Source organism: Canis lupus, chromosome 5 (genome assembly GCF_011100685.1).
Source record: "Canis lupus familiaris isolate Mischka breed German Shepherd chromosome 5, alternate assembly UU_Cfam_GSD_1.0, whole genome shotgun sequence".
Classification (NCBI taxonomy): domain Eukaryota; kingdom Metazoa; phylum Chordata; class Mammalia; order Carnivora; family Canidae; genus Canis; species Canis lupus.
This window is the reverse complement of record NC_049226.1, coordinates 23,155,918-23,177,052: the sequence shown is the minus strand read 5'-3', so window position 1 is coordinate 23,177,052 and position 21,135 is coordinate 23,155,918. Positions and strand designations below refer to the sequence as shown.

Genomic DNA, 21,135 nt, shown 5'->3' with positions numbered 1-21,135 from the left:
TTCAGAGATGGGAAAAACTAGTTGTGAGAAATGAAAGGTGACATTCCCATGGCAGAGCATATTCTACATTGGGGGCCTCATATTCTAGAAGGGGAATGGAGAAGCTGAAGGTCATTTTGAAGAAGGGTGACTTGGAATGGAGAGGCGTCTGGACATTATGACATAAGGAAAAGTCAGAGAAAGATAGGAAATGAAGAAGACTTGATCAAGGATCTTAATGAACATTCTCAGTGTAAGAAGGGCTTACACCGGGCAGAAGGATTGCCCACATCCCCAGGACCAATGTATAGCTGTTAGAGGAAAACATAATCCACCATAGGAAAGGATTTGTTGTAATTTGATAATAGTTCCAAAGCTGAATAGTCCATATCATATGGTGTTGACCCAGAGGCTTAACCTCCTGAATCTAAGAGGCTGAAAAGGGAACTTCTGCGCTGGGTAGAACATAGAATGAGGTGCCCTCCATGGAAGCTCCCACCATTTTTCTTTGATTCTGTGATCATAACTCTATGTGAGTTAAAAGTCGTGCATGACTTTTGCTTCTAGTGTAGAAACATTATTGGCATAGTCATTGTGGAGCAAACAAAGATGATAATGAGAAGTGAGCAGCAAGAGGAACAGGAGTAAAAAAATGATTTAGTCAAGAAGAAGCCAAGTCAGAAATAGGATTTCTGACCATGTTCCCCTTCTTACATCAGATATTCTTGAAAATAAAGAATCAAGTTTATAAATCTGTACTTGTAGATCAAAGGGGAAACAAGGAAAGAAGGGAAATGGCAAGATTAGAAAATTAGATTGGGCAATTAGATTATAAAACTGAAAGCAGTCAGGGGGAAATTTAAGGGCTTTTGGAGCTTAGTGATCATGTCTTATTCTTCTACTTGCCCAGTACATCCTCTACCACCTATTCTTGGCACACAGAACTTATTATATATTTGTTGGAACTCTCAGAAGGGGGATAAACCTTAATAAAAGACAGAATTCAGAAAAATGGAGAGACATGAAAGGAAATTGCATGCATTGTGCAAAAGGAAATATTTTATTCCATGCACACTCTACCCATTGTGGAAGTTAACAAATGCCTGCCTGAATATGAGCTGATCATGTGCCTAGAAAAGAAGATGCTATGTATTCTTTTGCTGATACAGAGAAATGTGAAAGATGTAGAGGCAAACCAGCATATCTAAAACCAGCATATCTGCTGTCTGAAAGAAATGGCATAGGGTAGAAGTATGGCTTTTTTGTTGAATCAGACCCAATACTGGGAATGCCATTCATAGACCCCATTGACTGGGCTGAAAAATCAGGAAATTCCTTAAGGATAAGTTTCCACGTATTGCCTGTGTGAGCCTACCATAGTGATCTGTGCTGATTGAGCTAGGGGCAGATTTCTTTTTTTTCTTTTTAAAGTTTTTATTTTAATTCCAGTTAGTTAACATATAGTGTAGTATCAGTTTCAATACTGTGATTCAATACTTCCATACATCACCGGGTGCTCATCACTGCAAGTGCCCTTAAGCCAGAGGCTTCTATCTATGCTTTATTCAGAATCATATTAGAGGTCTGTCAGCATAGACATTTTTTACTGGTGATTTGCCAAATAGATTAGCTTTAGGATTGTCAGATTCAGCAAATGAAAATACAGGACTCCCAGTTAAATTTGAATTTCAGATACATCATTTTTTAGCATAGCATGTCACAAATATTGCATGGGTCATATTTATATAAACATATAGTTACTGTTTATCAGAAATTCAAATTTAATTGGGTATATTGTATTTCATCTGGCATGCCTCATCAGATTGGAGCTCAAGACAGAAAGTTTCACAGTAACAGAAAAATAGGAATTCTAGAACAAGAGACACAGCTGAACAAATGGATGGAATTCATGAGTAGGAAGCAATAGTCGGCTACTGCTGGAGGAACCAAAAATGCTCCAAGCACTAGAGCTGCCACTGTGTGAAGAGGATGCTGTGGTACCCCTGATAACATCCCAGTTCCTCATGAAGTCTAACCATGTCCTGCTAAGACAGCTGCCCAGTCTACTGCTCCATGACTTCAAGTAATAAGCCCCCAGTATCTGGGAGAATTAGTGTATTTCTATTATTGACAGGATATAACTGATAGAATATAACTCTTAGAGACACTGTTACTTACCTCCTCAATATTCATCCCCCCCTTTTTCCTTACCGTCAAAACCCTGACTTCAATTGGGACAGTAATATGCTGATATGATCTAAATCAAGCTCGACAACCTGGTTCCCTGTTCCACAGCCTCTCCCAGACAAAAAGGGCAGGTGTTGCCGGCTTGGTCCCTCTCACGACCCTCTGCCCACCTCAAGGAGGAACTGATGGGAAAAACTGCAGCAGCCTTCAGGCCACCGTGATGCAGCAAGCACAAACAGTCAAAGCTAACATTCTAAATGAGAGCATCATTGAGCAGCTGACGCAGCACCAGCAACCACCTCCTAACAGTTATATATCTTTTTATATAAGGAAAACAAATCCTCATTTGCTTATGCCACCATTAATTGAGGTTTCTGTTACTTGCAGCCGTATCCAGTCCTAACTAATAAATCAACCAAAGGAATCATCTTAGAATCTGCTGAAACTATCATACTTCAAGTTCCATTACAAAGCATGACAAATAAGAAGATAGGATTACCTCCCAATATGCCATGATTATTCGTCACTTCATAAATCTTTTTAGAATTGTTCCTACACATAATTCCTTCTTATTCTTCTCTACTTACCTGAACTCTTTCATTAAATATTATCTCTTTTCTGAGAGATTCTCTTATCTTTGCCCACATTGATCCTCTTTCTATTCTGACAGTATTTATAGTCTGAAACTTGAAACACTTATGTAATGCTTGGAGAATGCAGCCCTCCCTTGCTTTACAGCTTAATTTTTGTGCTGCTATGTATGGAACCTATCCTTTTATTGAATGGTAAACTTCTGGAAGGTAAACACTATGCTCTTATTTTTGTGTTTTAGTGTCTAACACAATATTTTCTAGGTAAAAATACTAAGGGAGTCTTGACAATGCCACTAATAATGTTGTCAAAGAATATTTGGCGGGATTTGGTAAGACCCCTGGCCATGATTCTAGAGTATAGGCTGTACTAGATAGGTGTAGCCATGGCCTGAAAGAGAACCAAGGAAGGCAGAAGTAAGCAGCTATGTGACTTTGGCAAGTTACTTAACATCCCTGAACCTTCTCTTCTACAAAATAGAGTCTCACTATAAAGATGAGAAATGATGTTGGTAAGTGCATTCCCCTGTGCCGGTCACATAAAAAACATTAGAATCATTAAAATTCAGCCTTAGTCTCCTAATATGTATGCTAGCCAAATTAAAAAATCTTTTGGCGGCATTGAGAAAGGATAAAATTCCATATTTTGCTCAACAAAATGGATGGGAATGGGAGAAGGATAGTACATTTAAAACACACTGGACTGGTAAACAAGAGATGTACTTCTAAGTCTAATCCCGTGGCTAACTGGCTGTGTGATCTTGGGTAGGTCACTTAACTGGTTTGAAATTCAGTTTTCTATTCGTATAATGTGGATAATGGGACTCGATTTGCCTGCTTTGTGGAGATATTACAAAAATCATGTGAAATAATGTATGAAAATGTATTTTGAGAAATACAAACCATTATATTAACTGCAGGGTGGAAGAGAGAATCTATTGATTCAAAAATCATCAATAGATGCAAATTTATTCATAGCTTGAAAAATCTTGTTCAAATTTCAAACTCACATTGAATGATTTAGCAAAACTCCAGCACTTAAGAAAGTGTTCAGCGACAGAACGAGCTAGACTTTAATTAAATGGAACCGAGATGAAATTAAAACAGAAAACTCATTTCCCTTGAATGAAATGCAAATGCATTTAAACACACCAAATAGTAGTACTATTTCATTTTTTAAGGAACACTTGTGAAAAACATTAGCCACACTGAGAAGAACTGTCAAGACTTCAAACCTACAGTGTTAGACTGGAAGAGACCGGGGCACCAATTCTACCTGGTATGGACATTACACACCATAGTGAGCTCTCACATTCATGCTCTGTGTGACTCAAGATCATTAATACAGACTCAAGGTCAAGGACTACAAACTTCCCATCAGTACTGTCTATCACTTTATTTCCAATAATGTTTGGAGGTATGATCATGCATTTTTGTTTATTTGGTGGGTTGGTTAAGGTAGGGAAGGATGTGCAGTTGAAAAAAAAAAACATGCAAAACTAGGTATGTTTGAAAAGGGTCTCATTTCCACCTCGGGTCAGCAGACCTCCCTGGAGAAGTCTTTACAATGACAGGAGTCTATACCAATGCCAATGCATTTGACATTTCTCTTCTGAGATGATCATTCCACCTTCTTGATCGAATTCTCCCTCATTTCCCCATCTGGAAGGAATTGCTTGGTCTTTTAAGCTACTGGAGCAGATCTAATCTATGCTAACCATCCATAAACTCTTCATTCTCTTGTAGTGAAGTATTTGTGTGTATGCAGTATGGCCCATAGTGGATTATGAACTCTTAAATGGCCTGCTAAATATGTTTTCACAACCTAACTCCAAGGGTTTCTAGGCCAATATCTTTAATAAAGGAAGCAAATGATAAGTACACTGGGTGATAGTTATGCAACCAAGCCTCTACTTTTGCTAGAGCTCTAACCAGTGGCTATTAGTCTAAGGCTCATTGACTCCCACAAGGTCAATGAGTGATCTTTCACAGTATTCATGAATACGAGGTCTGTCCTTTGCTGTCTACCCATCTGTCACTATCATCTATTTATCTGTCTACTTATGTTAATTGGTCTGGTGAGATGAATGATCTCTGACTTTCATCAGAATCTCAAAAAGACTTAAGAATCATTGCATTCCATCCACATTCATATTGTAGACTTTCCTCCAGTAGTTCCTGACTTTGCCTGAACATTCAGACAGCTTTTAAAATATATAGCTATTGCTTCACGCGTTATTATATCTTTGATGGAGGGTAAAGCATAAGCACAGGTGCTTTTTGAAATTCCCTAGAAGATTCTCATGTGTAAACAAAGTTGATCCTCAATCTTTAGTCACTGGGTATTGGAACTCTCTGAGGCTGGACTGCTACCCTGACCCCTATTCTGTGGAAGTCCTGATCATTCCTACAGGTAGTAATTTTCTAGGGCTTGTTCTTAATTCAGCCCTTAATCCATGACTTTTGTGCCTCAGACTCCAAAATACTCCCTTAGGTCATTTAAAATTTCTGTCACTATACTCAGTGCTCTCTTATCCTTTTAATTCTAGCAGGGAACATGGCACATTTAAAAAATATCATCTGTGTACCTAGAAGGAAGAAACATGAACTGTAGTGTTCAAGGGAACATGTCCCTATATGGACATGTGTAAGCACAAAATGACCTTGGACCCCCCCAAAAAATGACCTTGGAATGGGTAGCTGTAGTGATAATTATATCAGTCCCTCTAGCTTTTTGTCCTTTGGGGTTTGCTTTCCATGATTTGCCAGGAGACCCAGAGTTTGATTGCGCTCTCCCATTCCCCTTATGTTAAGAATCGACAGCATTTGGAACAGAAACAGGTTTCTGAGACATTGTCAGATCTCTTCTGGGGATTTTTTGTGACTAGAGTGTTTATCTCCATTTGCCATTTCCTGTAATTAGGCAGCATATCACACATCGGATTCTTTGAAGGACAATTATTCATTGTGTGTATCATACAGACTCTTTGCTTCTCTGCCTTTCTGAGGCAACCTCTTTGGACATTTCACTCCCTATTAGCAATTCTGCCGAAGTGTGATATGTAGAAAAAGCAGAAAAAGAGACTTAAATCTAAGTGTTGTTGTTTTCTCACATCTTTGCTCAGGATCAGGAAGGTGAAGAAGTCAGATTTCATAGCTCAGGTTTGTTTTACAATCCCTGGTGGATGTCTATTCAAGACATTCCAGTCCAAAATATACAGATATTTTGAAAGGTTAGCTCACTTCTTAAATGTCTTCTTAAACTATTTTTTTCTTCATTTACTGAAAGTGGCAGGTGATTTTAACTTCTACTTTTAGTTCCCCTGAATAATTCTTCTGATGCTAAGCATCCCAATACCAGTGACAGCTTGTATGTGGCCAGGATGAACTGACCAACATAAAAAAACTCCCAGAGAGAAAAAGCAGGACATTTCAAGGTCCCACATATTAGGAGGAAGAATCACACAAGCAGAGGCTGACAAGTGAGTGGCTAATGGAAAATGTGACCAAAAATATGTCTGACCAGAGAAAGTCACAGAGCTAGTAGAAGTTCCTGTATTTATGAGGTGAGTTGCTAGTTCTGATAGAGCACCCACAGGGTGCCAAGTGTTGGGAAATCAGCCTCAGTGGGATATGTAATCATGAAAGAACAGCATGACAGGAACAATGACTAGCAGCCTTTATAATCAGTGTGGACCAAAGTCATGGGGAGAGTGGATCCTGCATCATTATGAAATAAACAGATCCTAGAGGCAAAATTATTAATATTTAGGAAACTAGAGCTCATTGGTGAAGCATCTCATTGGTGAAGCATGTTGGCCTTTCCATCACTCTTTCTTCTGGGGACATTAACTTATACTGCTAAGGCTTTAGGGGAGAACTATGGGATAGCAATATAAGATGTGGGCTTAAGATTCAGTCAAAGATTCAATTCTGCCACCTATTAGCTATGTGATTTTGATATTTTTTAAACTTCTATAAGTCTGGCACAAATAAGTATTGATCTCTATTAACTCCCATTAATAATAATAACATTGTTATTATTATAGCAATCATCAATATATATTCAGCATACAGTGTTATCCTAGGCACTGAGTTTGCCAATGGACCTAGCTCCTGAAATCTGAGAATAGCCTAGCCAAGTGAGAAGACTAAGTTTTCATGACATAAAGACCTTAACTCTAGTCTGAGCCCTACTGATTGTCCTTTTATGACTTGGGAAAAGTTATCTTTGCCATTTTATTTTATTTTTTATTAAAAAAAGGATTTTTAGAATTTATTTATTTATTTAGAGAGAGCACATGAGCAGGGGGAAGGGTAGAGGGAAAGGGACAGAGGAAATCCTCAAGCAGACTCCACACTGACTGTAGAGCCTGACATGGGGCTCAATCCCAGAACCCTAAGATCATGACCTGAGCCGAGATCAAGAGTTGGATGCTTAACTAACTGTGCCACCCAGGCACCCCATATCTTTCCATTTTAAACTGCAGTTTCCTCATTTTAAAAATGGAAGTAATAATGGCTACCTAAAAGTTTTATAAGAATGAAATAACGGTATCACATGCTGCATTGTTAGTAAATGTCTGGTGTGTAATGGGTTCAGAGAGTAATCATAGCTCTTTCCACCCCCTGCCATCCCCCAGCCACTGAATGACAAGGTTTATATTGACAGTGGCAAGGCACAGTCTGACCCAAGCATAAGCATTGAGCAAATGCACAGATTAAGATTGAATGCACATGCTTGGTCAGGTAGTGGAATTAGAGTGGAACAGTGAGTGATGAAACCAGCATTGAAGTTGACACCATGGACACGGAAGGTTCAAGAAACATTCTCTACAGTAGGAAAGATTATTTTAACCAACATCGTAGGAAAGCATAGGGGAAGGTTAATTTCTGTAGGCTTCCAGAGACCTTACAAAGGGCTAAGAGCTAATCATCTTGTGAATATACTTGGTCTGGGATGTTCATAAGATATAGCTATTTTATAATACTTAGTACTAAAAGCCTGTGCAGAGGTCCAATGGATGGAAAAGACATTTTATTGCTGTTGTTCTAAATATAACCATCAGAAAATTAATAGGTTGGCTCTCTTAAGTTGACCTTTTCATAAAAGTGTATATCTTGTTTATTTAAGTAGCATCTGCTGTCTTCGTTATAGTTAGTGCTAGGAAATGGCATTGATTGAGAATTGAAATGAACTCACCAAGAAACTCTGTATTTGTATTTGCTTTTTCCTCAAGATTAATTTTTAAAATCAACATCTCTTTTTCTGATGGGCCGACAGTCTCTAACAAGAACAGTTAAATAAACAAATCATTAGGCTGAGAACAGACGTGCCACCACAGGTCCAATCGCCCAATTTAACTGATCACTGATGGATCTTAGTCATGACATATGACTTCCAATTTTCCAGAAAGCAAAATGTCTGCACTGTTTTGTCAATTATTGTAAAGAGTGGCAGCTTACAAATATGTTAAATCAAAAAAAAGAAAGAAAAAGTTGTAACATGTCACTGGCGCTTGTTTTCTGAGATCTGTTCTCTTTTCTTTGTCAATAACGTATTTCTGTTGGGTTATATAAATACAGCATGTTGCTGTAATCAGTATCTGCTCTGTATGAACATGCTTTTAGGAGCAGGCAGTGGCTGTAATACTCGTTATTCAAACCTCCAATTTTTCTTCTATTGAATAACAGCTTTTATTTGTAGCCTTAGTGTTGATTCCATTCCAACCTCTTTTCTCAAGATGGAGGAGGATGAGCCCCTAGGGTCCTTCTACTGCTTTGCTAGCTAGGAATTATTTTCTAGTAATGTAAGCAGGAGGTGCTTTTTCTCCAGGGTGAAGCATTAAATCCCAACACATGCCTTCCTGGGGCCTTAACCGAGTTCGGAGTGCTCTTGCTGAATCAATTTTGGGCAGGGAATCAGCTTTCTCTGTATTTAGCAGATGTGCCTGGCACATGACAGGGAAAATCAGATTTTCCAAGGGTGTTGGCAATATTATTCTGCAAACCTTAGTTAAGAGGTATGATAGAGGTGAGATAAAGGGCCTCAATTTATTTCTTAGACAAACTGTCTAAAGGAGAAATAGGTTTGGAATGTAGGAGGCAATTGTCCCCTCTTGGCTGCTTTGCTAATTTAAACAAAAAAATGGCCTTACCAAAATACTTTTATAATGGAGGCAATACTCAAGAATGATCAAATAGTATCTCCCATCTACTCATGATGGAAAAATAAAAATATTAAACTCTGTCCTGTTATGGAGTATATTTTAGAAAAACACCTCCCTTTCTGAGTAAGGGCCAAAGCTAACTTGTAGGGTGTTTTGTAAAATGTATCAACAGGTGTGAGAAGTTGATGTTGGACTTCCTGGGTATGGATTGTACACTTAATCTATAAATAATCAGGAGAATGATAATAGCTATTATTCTTCAAATAGTTGCTGTATGTCAGTTTCTGGCTAAGCCATTGGCATATGTAACTCAGTTATTCCTGCCAGCTACACTATGAAGTAGGTGTAACCCCTTTATTCTAGGTGATGAATGTAATGATTCAGGTAACTTGCAGAAGGTCCTACAGTTAAAAAAAAAAAGTGATAGAGACAATGATTGAATCCAAATCTGATGCCAAATTTTGTACTCTAAGCCTATGATGGCTACATTTATGAGTCAGCTTGCCTGACCTAGAGGATGCTCAGGTAGCTGGTGGGAGTTGACTGGGGCAGCTTAGCTGGAATAAGTGTGACTCTCATCTTCCTCTTGGGACAAGCAAGGAAGCAGAACAATAACTGGGTTCCAAGAAAGTAAGCCCCATCATGTAAGTAGTTTCTAAGCCTTTGCACAAGTGGTGTCCATTTCTTCAGTCAAATAAATCACATGACCAAACTCAAAGTCAGAAGTAAGGAAATATATTGCATCTTTACAGTAGAAATGATTGCAAAGTCACTGAAAGAGGTCATGGCTTCAAGGATGGTGAAGAATTGGAGCCATTAATGCAACCCACCATGAATATAAACATATTTTAAATGACATAGGCAAATTACCCAATTTTCCCTATAATGGGATGTAAAATTGATGCCCTAGAAGATGAACCATATTTATTTTATCAATCTCATCTCCAATATGTGGCTAATAATGATATCATTGGGAGAAGTACATTGCTAAGCCCAGAGCCTGACAGTAGTAGCCCTTTGATAAATGTTAACTGTTATCAATATTATTACTTCTGGGATTAGATTGAAATATATACCCTCATAATACTTCCCCCTGCTTTTCAAAATTGAACTATCATTAATCTACGCTCTAGGAATTAGCCCTGGCTTTTGAAACAAATCTGATCAGCTTCCCAGATTATGCCATATTTATGCCTCCTAGCACATCATCACATATGTCAGTTTGAGAAGTTCAAACTCTTGCTTTGAGAATCAAGATTATAGGAATTTTTATACCAGATTTCTGGAGGAAGTGTCAATTGTTTTATCTTTTCCAGTTCTCCCCTCTAAGCCTGCCTTTTTGGAAATAGGCATATTCAGAGGTCCCCGAAACTGACTTTCCCCTGTAGTCAAACAAACAGATGCATTTCTCTGTCTTTCCTTGATGAAAGGGGGCCACTTCCAAATACAGTTGTCCTTACCCACATTACATTTATTAATTGGAAATAAAAATTAACTTGGATATAAATTCATTGTAAGTAGATCGATATTTTCCTCTGCTCCCTGCTGCAATTTCCTTACTCAGAATTGTAACACATTTACTACATTCAGCACCTAGGCCTTCAGTGGGTATATTCTGTAAATCAATGCCTCATAATATAATTCAAACTAATCCCATAATTGAATCTAATTAAGAACAGCTTCAGATAATTATTATAGAATTATCGAAAGTAGAGATTGAAGAGATTTGTTCATTTATCCCATGTACCCCTGCTGAGACTAGGGTTCCCTGTAGCTTTTCCTTCTAGTGATCTGTCTGGTCTTGTTTTGAAGTCTTAAAGAATTAATCTGTCTGATGTTTTATTTGAGACTCCACTTAGAAGTATAAGAGGTTTCACTGGTTATTTTAACATAATATTTATTGTCAGTAGTACTTGTCTCTCATCATTCTGTTAAGATATGTATTTCATTTTTGGAGTCATAGGACAATCTAGACTACAATACATTCCCAAGAGAGAAAATGAAATTCTTTGAGAAAATGTATGCAGTGACTTAAAATATGATTATATATCGGCTGATTTAATGAAAAGTACAGCCAGATCCAGTACTCACAGAAAACTTGATTTTTCCTTCTCTTGGCTCTGTTTTTCTCTGATCAGTTTCCATTTCTGGTAGATGGTCCCAAAGAAGTGGCAAAGGTCAACCTTGATTGCGCCAGGCTTTCATATGAGATCCATTCTTTGCCAATGTCTATATCAGTCCCCCTCAAAGTTTGGTGATTGGCTCTGGGTTAGATGCCTACCCTTGACCAATTCTATCCCAACTTAGATGGGATATTCTGATTGATTAGCCTATGTCACATATCTACCACCATGGTAGGAATGATAGGACCCCTTGATCAATAAGGTTTGTAGAACCATAACGAAAAGAAGAAAGGATTAGTTCCCATAAGTAATGGACTTAGGGGCACAAAAATAAAATATATAGGTATTTTCCACTTATCTTAATTTTATTCTATTTGAATGGATTGCAACTTCTTCTATCTTATTTCCTTAGGAGTTAAACTATAAGGGTGCCCTCCTCTGCTATTTCAGCTATTTGAAGTGTACAATAAAAAGGTTTGCTTTTGCTGAATTCTGAAGACATCTTTGAGAACCAAGTGATTAAACATGCTACCTGTGGAGGGAACACCTTGATATTTCAAGCATCCAAATTAGCCTGATCTGAGAAGGACATAAAGGGAATGTATTAGGGGTAGGGGGAAAGAATGAGGTGAAGAAGGAGGGAATTACATATCCCTTTCCAATTCAGAAATCTTAAAATCAAATGATTTTTTTTTTCTTGAGAGAGAGAGAGAGAAAGAGAAAGGGCAAGCACCAGCATAAGGGACAGAGGGAAAGGGAGAGTCTTTTTTAAACAAAGATTTTACTTATTTATTTATTTGAGAGAGAATGAGAGCACAAGCAGGAAGAAGGGACAGAAGGAGAGGGAGAAGCAGGATCTCCGCTGTGCAGAGAGCCTGATGCAGGGATCGGGCTTGATCCCAGGACCCTGGGATCATGATCTGAGCTGAAGGCAGATGCTTAACTGACTGAGCCACCTAGTTGTCCCAGAGAGAGAGTCTTAAGCAGGCTCCATGCTCAGCATAGAGCCTGACTTGGGGCTTGATCTCATGACCCTGAGATCATGACCTGAGCCAAAATCAAGAGTTGGGTGCTTAACTGACTGAGCCATCCAGGTGCCCATAAATGATTTTCTTAATAAGAGAATGATTCCTTAGATCCAGCTAAAATGTTGGGATACCTACCAATCTTAAAATATCATTCCCTCATGAATTCTTTTTCCTGAAGAAAGCTAAATTCTAATCAAAAGTTGTGTCTGCAGTCAAATAACACAGTCTCTTCAATAAATGGTGCTGGGAAAATTGGACATCCACATGCAGAAGAATGAAACTAGACCACTCTCTTGCACCATACACAAAGATAAACTCAAAATGGATGAAAGATCTAAATGTGAGACAAGATTCCATCAAAATCCTAGAGGAGAACACAGGCAACACCCTTTTGGAACTTGGCCACAGTAACTTCTTGCAAGATTCATCCATGAAGGCAAGAGAAACAAAAGCAAAAATGAACTATTGGGACTTCATCAAGATAAGAAGCTTTTGCACAGCAAAGGATACAGTCAACAAAACTAAAAGACAACCTACAGAATGGGAGAAGATATTTGCAAATGACATATCAGATAAAGGGCTAGTTTCCAAGATCTATAAAGAACTTATTAAACTCAACAGCAAAGAAACAAACAATCCAATCATGAAATGGGCATGACAGAAAAGACATGAACAGAAATCTCACAGTGGAAGACATCGACATGGCCAACAAGCACATGAGAAAATGCTCTGCATCACTTGCCATCAGGGAAATACAAATCAAAACCACAATGAGATACCACCTCACACCAGTGAGAATGGGGAAAATTAACAAAGCAGGAAACCACAAATGTTGGAGAGGATGTGGAGAAAGGGGAACCCTCTTGCACTGTTGGTGGGAATGTGAACTGGTGCAGCCACTCTGGAAAACTATGTGGAGGTTCCTCAAAGAGTTAAAAATAGATCTGCCCTACGACCCAGCAATTGCACTGCTGGGGATTTACCCCAAAGATACAGATGCAGTGAAACGCCGGGACACCTGCACCCCGATGTTTATAGCAGCAATGCCCACAATAGCCAAACTGTGGAAGGAGCCTCAGTGTCCATCAAAAGATGAATGGATAAAGAAGATGTGGTCTATGTATACAATGGAATATTCCTCAGCCATTAGAAATGACAAATACCCACCATTTGCTTCCACGTGGATGGAACTGGATGGTATTATGCTGAGTGAAATAAGTCAATCGGAGAAGGACAAACACTATATGGTCTCATTCATTTGGGGAATATAAAAAATAGTGAAAGGGAATAGGAGAGAGGAAGGGGAGAGGAGAAAAATGAGTGGAAAATATCAGAAAGGGAGACAGAACATGAGAGACTCTGAACTCTGGGAAACGAACTAGGGGTGGTGGAAGGGGAGGTGGGTGGGGGGTGGGGGTGACTGGGTGACAGTCACTGAGGTGGGCACTTGACGGGATGAGCACTGGGTGTTATTCTGTATGTTGGCAAATTGAACTCCAATAAAAAATAAATTTATTAAAAATGTCAGGAAGCAAAAAAAAAAAAGTTGTGTCTGACTTCTGTTGGCAGGTCTGACCTTGTGGGTGGAGGAAGTTGTAGGGTAGGTTCAGTCATGGCAACCTAAGTAAAATGTTCACTTTTTGCAGATGACATGATACTATATATAGAAAACCCTAAAGACTCCACTAAAAAAGTGCTATAAGTGATGAATTAATCATGGATTGGAAGAAGAAGTATCACTAAAATGTCCAAACTACCCAAAGCAATTTACAGATATAGTGCAATCCTTATCAAAATACCAATGGCATTTTCCAGAGAACTAGAACAAACAATCCTGAATTTGTGTGTGAAATCACAAAAGACACCAAATAGCTAAAGGAATTTTGATAAAGAGAAACAAAACTAGAGTTATCACAATTCTATGATTTTTCAATTTATATTACAAAGCTGTAGTAATCAAAACAGTATGGTACTGGAACAAAAATAGATACATAGATCAATAGAGTAGAATAGAAAACCCAGAAATAAACCCACAATTATACGGTCAATTAATCTTCAACAAAGGAGGAAAAAGCATTGTGATGGGAAAAAGAGTTTCTTCAACAAATGGTGCCAGAAAAACTGAACATCTGCATGCAAAAGAATAAAACTGCATTACTTTCTTGTACCATACAGAAAAAAAAAACTCAAAATGGATTAAGGATCCAAATGTGAGACCTGAAACCATAGAAATCCTAGGAGAGAGCACAGTCATTAATGTCTCTGACATTGGCTGTAACATCTTTCTAGGTAATGTCTCCTGAGGCAAGGGAAACAAAAGCAAAAATAAACTATTGAGACTACATCAAAAAAAAAAAAAAAGAAAAAGAAAAAGAAAAAAGCTTCTGCACAGCAAAGTAAACAACCAACAAAACTAAAGACAATCTACCAAATGGGAGAAGATATTTGCAAATGATGTATTCAATAGAGGGTTAGTATCCAAAAAATATAAAGAACTTACATAACTCAACATCAAAAGCCCAAATAATCCAATTAAAAATGGGCAGAAGACTTGAACTTATGTTTGGAAAAATTGTAGTATTGCAAGTGTTTTTAATATACATTGAAAAAATATCTGATAGGAAGCTAATAAATTTAAATGAATAAAAAACAGCCTGGTCTATCAGTGAGTTTGTCTTGTGCATTATTTCCAACATGTGAGGCAAATAAAAATGTAGAGAAGGGCTAGCAGCTAGGAAGAACCTCCATGCAATACCAAAATGTGTGCAGCTTGAGAATAATGGTCAAATCTGAAAGAGTGATTGAAGTCACTAAGATTTTTCAAAGGCTTTGTTTGAAAATCGGAGATTGGCATTAAAGAATGAGACTTCTCCCAGAAAGACTAGTTATCTGGCTCCTGGGCTAGCATCTACTCAAGTGGTTATTCAAAGTTTAATGATTATTACTATTATTTAAAATAGCACAGGTTAGGTCTATTAAAAATGATGGAATTGTGTCACTCTTTGGTATATTACAAAACTACCTTCCAACTCCAATCCATAACCACTTATCTAAAGAGATGAAGTATCTTAGTATCAGATGATTTCGACTGTTGGAATTAACCGTAAGTAATTTATACTTGGTTGCATCATAATTTGTACAACAAAATATCTTTAAAAAGGAGTATCTTTAAAATCTTGGACAATGATTTTTATTACCTTCTCAGGCCCTTCCACCTTATCCCTCCTATACCCTGAAATCTCTTATATACATCCTGCATTCACGGGTTCCTGGGATTTGCTAACCTATCCATAAACTCTAGAAGAATATTTAGAGCATATGGAGCATGTTTCTCTTCCAGTTAGTTACCAAGCATAATTAGCACCTTAGGCTAGGGATACATTTTATATCTTGCTTAATGAATCAACAAGTAATGACGTCATCCTAATATAGTATATGTTCCTTATCTTCCTTTCCATCTATATCGCTAAAAACTTTCAGAGCTAGCACTCCAGCTATATAGGATTTAGGCCGTTTGCTTTCCAAATAAATTACACAATACCAGGATTTCCTAACTTGATGATACCTTAGACTTCACTTGATCCATTTAGCTAATGGAAAAGACCCTAATAATAGGGTACGTGAGAGAATCCTGTTCTTGGCATCTGGAGAAATCTCTACTTACTGTGCCAGATGTATTCATGAGGTCAGGGCCAATGACAGAAGATGCTCCTTACCTGCCTGTGCTCTTATGTGATGAGGATTGGGGGATGGGTAGAAGAAGAATAGAAGGCGTACTGGATTAGTAATACACATAGACTGTCCTTTCAGGATGATGCTTACACCTGAAAAAACAAGAACATAAGTGCAAGTCTGGTCTCTCTATTATTACTTAACTATTTAGCACTTGATGTGTCTGGGGATCATCGTAGTAATTACTCTCTTCTCCTTGAGGTGGGTAGAGAGTAACAAATATAAAACTGCCCCCAACTACCATCCATCTCCCTTAAACCAAGATTATCATACTACTCTTTGCAAGGAGTCTTATCTTTCCTGGGCTAATCCTTATATTCTTCTAATCTTTTTAAACTTAATTTTTTAAAAAAGATTTTATTTATTTATTCATGAGAGATGAGAGACACACACAGAGAGAGGCATAGACACAGGCAGAGGGAGAAGCAGGCTTCCTTTGGGGAGCCTGATGTGGGACTTGATCCCGGATCCTGGGATCATGCCCTGAGCCAAAGGAAGACGCTCAACCACTGAGCCACCCAGGTGTCCCTAAACTTTATTTTTGTCCGAGCTATGTAGGCACATAGTTTAAAAAATCAAAATTTTCACAAGCATTATAATTTAAAACAAAACTAAACAGCCATCATCTGCCTAATTCTTTGCCCTTTCCTGCTTCCCAGAAACAGTCACTTTTTGTTTATTTTAGTATTTACTAAAATATCCAAGATATCTTGGAGTAACAAGATTATTTTACCACTTTTTGATTTGGGAAGGTTTTGGTGTTAATGATTATAGTTTTATGGAAGCTGAGAACTTCGCTCTTTTTTACCATCTCTTCTTTATTTGTGCCCCATTTTTCTGAAATTGCCATAATTATGATTAAACTGGCATTTAGTACTTACTTTAGTAGGACAGTGTAAACACTATGCACAGCTCAACTTTGTAGTATGTGAAAATTACTTTTACTTTCTCGCATTTATTTTGTTTATCTGGAGTTAAAAATTGTATTCTGTTTGCTTAGTTTTTTGTACGTACTTATGAATTCATTATCAAACTCATGAGTCATCTAGAATCTTCTCTCAGTATATGCAGACACGTCAGACATCTTGTCAATTTCATCTCCTTGGAAACATCTTTATCATAGTTTTCTGCCCAATTCCTAAATGGAATCTGGTCTTTATGTTCCACAGCTGTCACTTGGGGGTTGCCCTTTACCATTGACCTGGGGACTCCTTTGCCTTTCTCTTGAGTTTGATCTGATCCTTAGATCACACCTTTTCCTTTTTCTTGGCCTAGTGCCTTGTTTTCATGGGGCACATTCTCTAGCAGCCTCCTCATAAAGGGTACTGAGGGGTGGGGAAGAGACTTTCTGAGATCTTGCATGTATGCTGTATCGTCTGTCCTTCTACAATTGTGGGGGCATGGATCTATTCTGGTTCTCAGTGCTGCTGTTGAGGACTCCAAAGCCATTCTGAATTATTGTGTTCCATAAAAGACAGGTGCTTAGTCTCCGATGGTCTTTCATATCTTTTCTTTATCCCTAGTGTTGTTAAATTTCACAGTAATGCATTTACACGGTGGGCTTTTCTTCACCTATTGTTCTGAATGCTTAGTGCATCCTTTAATCTAAAAATTCATAGACTTTAAACATTTGGGGATAATTTCTTTGATCATCTTCTCCCTTTATTTTGTCTGTTCTCTCTTTCTATATTTCCTATGATTTAGAAGTGGAACCTCCTGAATTAATTCTTTAACTTTCTTTTTTCTAAGTCTCTTATTTGGTACCCTTTTTCTTTCTTTCTTTGCTCTACTTTTTGTGTAATTATCTTGTTTTTCAGCTTTATTGAGGTATAACTGACAAAATTGTAAAATATTGGAAGTATACAAGGTACTGACTTGATGCATGAACACAAGTATTTCATCACCTCACGTTTACGTTTTTTGTTTTTTGTTTTTTTTTTTTGGTGAGAACATTTATGTTCTATTCTTTTAGAAAGTTTCAATTATGTAGTGGAGTATTCTCAAATGCAGTCACCATGTACTACATAACTTTTTTCTATCATCCTTTACATTGAAGTATTCTTTGGTTTGATTTTTTATTGTTGTTAGTTTTACTTTCTACCACAATTGTTTGCAATTTATATGAGGTCTTTATTATTCATTAGAATTCTTTTTTATTAACCTTGCTCTTGGTTCTTACTCTTTTTCCTTTTGCCTCTTTTGAAGTTTTCACTGTCATTCTCAGTATTAGTTTCTTTAAGACAGTCTTTCTAATTTAAAAAAGTATATATTTCCTGAGATGTCTGACTATCCTTAGCCATCTGTTCATACTTTAAAATGACATTGTTTAAAAGCTAATTGGTTTTATTGCGACGATGTCAATTTTCTGGTTTTGATAACTCACTACAGTTATTTAATAGTGTTAGCCACTGGGGGAGCTGGGTGATGGGTACATAGGACTTCTCTATGCTGTATTTTGCAACTCTATTAAGTTTACAGTTTAACACTGGGCTACACAGATGCACAAATCTCCTGCAACTTGGCCAGAGTCCTGGCTATTGAGGAAACTGTGTTATACATCTGATAGAGATATTCACATAATCTCTCCACTTCTGGTATGGTCCCCTTACTCTGACCTATGCCTAAGGTATCCCATTTGAAGGCTCTTTATATGTGCTTTCTGAAGAATGAACCTCCTGTTTTCTCTTGAAGTGGGAGGGGGCTAGTTGCCTGGCTATATGGAATGGGTAGAGGGGTGTGACCTGCAGATCTAGTTGTTTCAGTTATTCCCTTTTATTTTTAGTGTTATCCAGGACATCAATTCTTAAAGAGCCTCTTGCCTCCAATTCCTAACACTATCATGAATTTTGTCTGCTTCTTGGCTTTATTCACTACTAAGTCAATTACCATTCATCTATCGGTTTTTGTTATTTTGTTGATGCTGGACTTTATTTTGTTGTTTTTCTTCAAATTTTTATGGGCTTTTGTAATTTTTTTTTAAAAGTCTCCTACTTTTATGTTAGTGAGGTTTCCTGGAGGAAATCGAATAAATGCTATCTGCCAAGCTAATCTTAAAGTAAAAGTCTACCGAAGCCAAAAGCTTAAGCAGGGTTTCATGAGCTATACAACAATAAGAAATGGATAGCAAGGGTTATACACTAAAGAACTGTCCTCACTGTGTGAATCCAGACCAGAATTTCAGACAAAGGCAGTTAACTTCTGCAGAGGAAGGTTTTCCTTCATTAAAACAACAAACAAACAAAAATCTTGATCCTACCTTTTATAATAAACAATAGCCTATCTCAAAGAGCTCAATCTTGTCAAACAGCAGTTTATGACAAATACAAACTAAGAGAATTCAGCTCAGAAATGTTAATATCTGGTCTGTATAATTACTGTGGTGCAATGGTAGATATCTCTGCTTTCACATATTTGTTCAACAAATATTCATTGAGCTCCTGATATGTGTTTAAGATATCTTCGCACTAAAGTTAAAACTTAACTACAACACATAACCACTGCTGTTGCCTAAAAGAAATATGAAGGGGAAAATGGCAGAACTCATAATATTAACGATTACAATCTCCTTTAAAGCACTAAAGAATGTTAAATTAGGAAAAGACCATGCATATTATGTAATCTTAATTTCCTCACCAAATGTATGAAGAATTATTATAAATAACAATAGTCATGATCCCCTCTTCTATCTGTTAAGTGTAATTATATTCCAGTGTCCAAATAGTGGCAATTTATGATTTAAATAGCCACTCTAGGGCAATAAAGAGTTCATTAAATATACATATATATGTGTATATATATATATATATATATATATATATATATATATAAAATGCATGTATGTATGTGTGTATGGTACCAAATTAGTATGTAAATTATATACCAAATAATTGTCATGCCCTTATTTATTTTTTTTAAAGATTTTATTTATTTATTCATGAGGGACACAGAGAGAGAGGCAGAGACATAGGCAGAGGGAGAAGCAGGTTCCCTGCAGGGAACCCAATGGGGAACTTGAACCCCGGAATCACAACCTGAGCCAAAGGCAGACGCTCAACCACTGAGACACCCAGATGCCCCTGTCATGCCCTTATTTCTTCATTGTTGCAAAGTAGCTAGTTCAATTCAAAGTTCCTGATTTTTTAAAAAAAGGAATTTGAAGTCCCCTGGTATTAAGACAGACTTCTAAAGTATTTGCAAAATCCTTTTACTTGCTGGGTGAATTTTGATACTTCACATGAAATGAAAATTCACAAAGTGCAATAAGGCACTTCAGTGTTTGACACTATGCAGGGTATTCCTCAGTCACTTTCATAAATATCATTTGCCTATAGCTTAGAAAACTTCACTCAACTACCAGAAACTTCTTCCTATATCTTAGAGAAAATTTAAGTCTTCCTTATTTACATAATTGGAAATAGCCCAATAGTCAAGAACACAGACTCTGGAGCTAGATTATCTGAGTTCAAATTGTGGCTCTACCATTTACTGACTCTGTAATTGTGACCAACAAGCCCCTTATATTCTCTATGCCTCAGTTTCTCCATCTGTAAAATAGGAACAGTGGTAGCATGATTAGTGTAAGATTATCTGTATGAAGCACTTTGAACTATATTTGGCCCTTAGCATTATCATTATTGCCTGAAATATAACATACAGGGAAAAAAATTAACTGGAATTAATCTTTCAGAAAGATTATTCAGGTCCTTTACTCTGCAACATACGTTTCTCTTTCCTTCAGTTGTTAAAATTTATTTCCTAGTGAAAATATGGAGCCTCTTACAATCTCTTTCTTATTTCCTTAATACTTTATCAATTTCTTATACTTTTACAGAGCTTTGATGGTTTGCAAGCCAGTTTCCCACTTTTTTTCAGCCATCAGGTCAATGCCATGATTATAATTATTTCATTTTCAAGATAAACAAATAGATTTGGATGGTGGGTGACTTGTTCAAGGTCCACACTTAAATCCAGGTCTTATAATCACAAGTCCTGTGCTCTTCTCATTATATCAAATGGCTTCTTTATAAACAACAAGAGATGAGAAATTATCAATGTCAATTTCTACATATTTACTTTTAATAAAGTGACTTTGGATCCTTGTTTTGGAAGGATATGCTCATAGCAATGACTTCATGTATAAGGAGGTAGCTAAAAAGAAGAATTCACCCAGGGCAATTTTACACTGTGGAAATCAGAGGCTACAGCTCTTGGCAGCAGCTCTTTCTTTGGGTGATTCAATCTCCTAAAATTCTGGTGAGCCAAAAGCATTGCTTAAGAAGGGAACAACTAAGTCTCTAGCTGCCAATCCCAACATTATTCAGAGTGA

General features: G+C 37.3%; 1 long non-coding RNA gene across 1 annotated transcript in view; it reads right to left on the bottom strand.

Annotated features, from left to right (window-relative positions):
• LOC111095851 overlaps positions 1-16,830 on the bottom strand; it is a 35,859-nt gene extending 19,029 nt beyond the window's left edge. The window contains exons 1-2 of the long non-coding RNA XR_005359325.1: positions 16,691-16,830; positions 15,794-15,901 (exon numbers count right to left, since the gene is read on the bottom strand). This is a non-coding gene — a long non-coding RNA (uncharacterized LOC111095851). The remainder of the gene's footprint in view (positions 1-15,793; positions 15,902-16,690) is intronic.
• Positions 16,831-21,135: the final 4,305 nt, after the last annotated feature.